This window comes from Prionailurus viverrinus, chromosome B1 (assembly GCF_022837055.1).
Source record: "Prionailurus viverrinus isolate Anna chromosome B1, UM_Priviv_1.0, whole genome shotgun sequence".
NCBI lineage: Eukaryota > Metazoa > Chordata > Mammalia > Carnivora > Felidae > Prionailurus > Prionailurus viverrinus.
In genome coordinates this window covers 100,853,821-100,858,745 of record NC_062564.1, presented here as the reverse complement: position 1 = coordinate 100,858,745, position 4,925 = coordinate 100,853,821, and the positions used below count along the sequence as shown (strand labels likewise).

General features: G+C 37.8%; 1 non-coding gene across 1 annotated transcript; it reads left to right on the top strand.

Annotated features, from left to right (window-relative positions):
* Positions 1 to 4,209: 4,209 nt before the first annotated feature.
* On the top strand, positions 4,210 to 4,313 carry LOC125165025 (U6 spliceosomal RNA). The gene has a single exon (XR_007151933.1). It is a non-coding gene; the product is annotated as a U6 spliceosomal RNA (small nuclear RNA).
* The last annotated feature ends 612 nt before the right edge of the window (positions 4,314 to 4,925 follow it).

Below are 4,925 nucleotides of genomic sequence, written 5' to 3'. Positions count from 1 at the left end.
ATTGCTCATGCTTTCTCTTTCATGGCCAACTTCATTTTGGTAGAGCATCTTGCCAATGCTTTCTGGGAGCAAGAGGTGAGAGATAACTTTTCAAAGATAATTTATGTCTCAAAATGTCTCTATTGTAATCTTCCTGTATTCGCTTGTTATTTTGGATGAGTATAGGAATCTGGATTGGAAATAATTTTTCTTCAGCATTTTGAAAGCATTGCTGTGTTGTTAGTTCCCAGCGGTGATGTTACAGGGTGAAGCCATTTTGATTCCTAATTCTTTGTATGCAACCTGATGTTTGTTTGCTTTTGCTTTTGTTTTACCTTTTATTCCAGAAGCTATTAAGTTTTTCTCTTTGTCTGCATTTTTGCACAATGTTACAGTAATGTGCCTTACTGTGGGTCTGCTTTCTTACACTGTGTTGGGTACCAAATAGACCCTTCCATTCAGAAACTCATGTCTTTCAATCCTGTGGTATTACCTTTAATTATTTTATTAATCTCATCACTCCATTTTTCTATATTCCTTTGCCCTCTTTGCAACCCCTATTGTTCAGGTGTTGAACCTCCTAGAATGGTCTTCCAATTTTCTTATCTTCTTCTCCTATTTTTCATCTCTGTGTTCTTCTGCTCTATATGCTGGGGTTAATTTCCTTAACTTTATGGTATTTTCTTATTTTTAAATTTTAAAATTTATTTTGTTTATATATTTTATTTCAAAATATTTTTTTCCTATCATGTTTTACATTTTAAGAGCTTGTTCTGTTCTTTAAATATTTTTTTTTGGAGGATGTACATCTTGCTTCATGAATATGCTTTATTGTCTTACTGCTCTGCTGATACCAATGATGATTTCTTTTTAAAGTGCTATCTTTTAAAAATATGTCAGATTAGGGGCGCCTGGGTGGCGCAGTCGGTTGAGCGTCCGACTTCAGCCAGGTCACGATCTCGCGGTCCGTGAGTTCGAGCCCCACGTCGGGCTCTGGGCTGATGGCTCAGAGCCTGGAGCCTGTTTCCGATTCTGTGTCTCCCTCTCTCTCTGCCCCTCCCCCGTTCATGCTCTGTCTCTCTCTGTCCCAAAAATAAATAAACGTTGGAAAAAAAAATTAAAAAAAAAATGTCAGATTAGTGTCCATTCATTCCAAAATTTTTTTTTATTCCTTTTGGTTGGTTTAATCTCTATCTCATATAAGAGAAGCTTTTCTCATATGGAAGTTCTGGGATCTCTGGTCATGATTAAGAAGGAATAAAAAAAAGTGATTGGAAGTATTAGACATATGGATGAGATTGCCAGCCTCAAACTTCAGTATAGGGTGATCTAGGAGAGCTAATAATGGTTTGCATGTCGGATAAATTCCTTATTTTATTTTTTTTTAAATTTTTTTTTCAACGTTTATTTTTTTATTTTTGGGACAGAGAGAGACAGAGCATGAACGGGGGTGGGGCAGAGAGAGAGGGAGACACAGAATCGGAAACAGGCTCCAGGCTCCGAGCCATCAGCCCAGAGCCTGACGCCGGGCTCGAACCCACGGACCGCGAGATCGTGACCTGGCTGAAGTCGGAAGCTTAACCGACTGCGCCACCCAGGCACCCCAAATTCCTTATTTTAATTGGGTACTTGAAGTTTAACCATGTGTGGAATCTTCCTTTCCAGGTAATTACTCTTTTATCTTCTCCAGACAATAAAACTTGAATTTCTTCAGAAAGAGTAGCCACCTGAAGTCATAGAGTAGGAGAATGTACTTTGGCTTTAGGGATCTAACTGCTCCTTAAATGCCTTTCTTCCATCTTTCCCCTTATTTTAACATCACACCCTTCACTTTAATTCTAAAGTTACCCAATTCTGCTGCACCTTGAGACTTATGGAGAGTTTCCAGTTTAAATTGGATTGTCTCTTGGATAAATTGTATGACTCTCCACCAATTTTTGTTTCTTTGTTGATAGCTTGTTATCTGATTTCTTCCAGATGCTTGAGAATTTTTTCTTTGAATCTTCAAAATTAAAACATTTTTCCTCTGTATATTAGAAGGCTTTTCAATTTTGTCTTCCATGTCATTAATTCAATTTTTTCAAAACAAATTTGTCTCCAATATTCATTTTATTTGAATATTGCATTTTGGGTTTTTTTCCATCTTTATAGAGATACTGTTGACCTACAACATTGTATAAGTTTAAGGTGTACAATGTGTTGATTTGATAAACATATATGACAAAATAATTATTGTCACAACATTAGCTAACACTTGCATCACTTTACATAATTACTCCTTCATTTTTATGCTGAGAACATTTAAGATGAACTCTCAGAAACTTTCAAGTATATAACACAATATTATTAGAGATAGTCACCAAGCTGTACATTAGATCCCCAGAACTCAGTCATCTTAAAACTGGAAGTTTACATTCTCTGACCAACATCTCCCCTCTCCCCACCATCCCCTCTTCATTTTGTTGATGATTTCCTTTGCTGCACAGAAGCTTTTAAGTTTGATGTAATCCCACTTATTTATTTTTGCTTTTGTTGCCTTTGCTTTTGGTACCATATCTAAAAAATCACTTCCAAGACTGATATCATGGAAGTTACCCCTTATGTTTTCTTCTAGAAGTTTTAGTTTCAGGTCTTATGTTTAAGCCTTTAATCCATTTTTTTAATATGAAATTTATTGTCAAATTGGTTTCCAACCTTTAATCCATTTTGAGTTGCTTTTTGTGTATAGTGTAAAAAGTGGTCCAGTTTCATTTTTCTGCATGTGGCTATTCAGTTTTCCCAACACCATTTATTGAAGGGACTCTACTTTCCCATTTTTGAATGTTGAATTCTTTGTTTCTTTGTGATCTTTTTTTCATTTCATTCTCTCTCATTTAATCTCTCTTTCTGAGAGAGAGAGAGAGAGAGAGAGAGAGAGAATGAGCTGGGGTGGGGAAAAGAGAGGGGGAGAGAAAATCAGACTCCACACTGTCAGCACAGAGTCTGACACGGGGCAGGATCCAATCCTACAAACCGTGAAATCATGATCTCAGCCAAAATCAGGAGTTGGACACTTAGCACACTGAGCCACCCAGGCGCTCCTCTCTTAATTTCTTTTTAATCTCTTCTTTTTAATAGTATTGTCATTTCCATATGAGTGGACATATTACTATTATTGTTCACTCTAGTTCTATCAAGCTTACAATGAGTAGAAATTGCTCTTATAATCTGGCAAATATTTGATGGTTAGTCCTAGGCTTTGATTAATTCCTTTAATTTCATAGTATACACAGATAATTTAGTGAGAGGTTGGGAGATGTTCTACCAGGATTGACAAAGAAATTCTATATTAATTTGGTGATTAGGCTTTTAATATGTATAAGTTAGTACAACTGAGTACTTTTTCCTTGGTTCCATCACTACTTCATGCTCATAACAGGAACATATGTCTCATGGTAGTAGACACATGAGATGTACCGGTATAGCATCCAAATGAACCTCAATTAGAAGGCTTGTCAACATTCCAGAAATAACTGACATACAGCATAGTCTCAGACGTTTGCCACTCCTTTATATCAGTGCTATAGAATCACTGAATTATACAAAAAGTAGACTTTGAGGCACACCCTTGTTTTACTGATATGTATCCAGAGGTTAAAAGACTTTAAAAGAAGGATGAAAGGAAGGTATTTTATCTAGTTTGATATGGAAGAGACAGAAGTTAGAGTTTTTCATGGCCTACTGAATATCCATTTCACGGTGATGCCCGTGGTATTCTGCCTAGATAGAGCGGGAAGCAGGCCTTCCTTGTGGTTTCTTCGATTAAAGCAGAGACTTACTCGGGGCGCCCGGGTGGCTTGGTCGGTTGAGCATCCAACTTCGGCTCAGGTCATGATCTCACGGCTTGTGAGCCTGCGTTGGGCTCTGTGCTGAAGGCTCAGAGCCTGGAGCCTCTCTCTGTCTCTCAAAAATAAATAAAATAAAAACATTAAAAAAAATTAAAGCAGAGACTTACTCATTAACTAACTCAGCATGGGATTCTCTTTTCAAGGGGATGACTAGAGGGTGACAGAGTCCAGGGCTTGACACACCTTTACTGCAGCCTTGAAACCTAAGGGCTTTAAATGGTTTTCCAGCTGGGACCACTCTAAGACAACTCAGGGAATGTATGGTGCAGGTCTAGGGAAAAAAAAAATTACAGGGCTCAGCTTATGATTCTCCCTGCAGAGAGAAATGTTGAAAGGTGACCTTGTGCTGGCTTTGGCAGCACATATGCTAAAATTGGAACAATACAGAGGGTAGCGTGGCCCCTGTGCAAGGACTACATGCAAATTCGTGGAGTGTTCCATATTTTTTTTAAAAAGAAAGAAACAAAAGAAAAAAGTTATCTCCTATCTTTCTCCTTTTCCCTGTTAGCCTGCTGTCCAGTTAACATAGAGCACTGTGAATAAAATCCTGCTTCACGAAAAATGGTGTGAGTCTTCCAGTCTGACACCAGTTCCCAATTCTCAGTGGAGCTTCAGCCTATTTTTTGTGAAAGAAAGTCAGGTCTAATTTCTCCTAATTTCCCTTTGAATAAACTTCAAAATCGCCAAAGCGAACCTAAGGATAACTTTATGACAGATCAGTCTTAGAGATTTGCTGAGGGGAAGGTCTAAAAATCAAATGCAACAGGCTTGATTTGTACCCTGGTTTGTTGTGGTTATCCTGCCCACCTGCCTTCACTTTCATGACTTGGGAATAAGAACTGATTTCTCTTTCAGGAGATGGGGGAGAAAAGGAAGCAATTAGATTGTATAATTTAGGGAAAGGAGCTAGAATAAGTAACTACCAGAGAACAGACTGAAGGATAAGGATTTTAGGATTTCTGTTGCTGTTACTTATTTGTTTCCTTGAACCTTAAGGCCATTTGACTTGAATGGGGTGTTTACAGCTTTGAACTACTGAAAAATAAATTTGGCAAATAC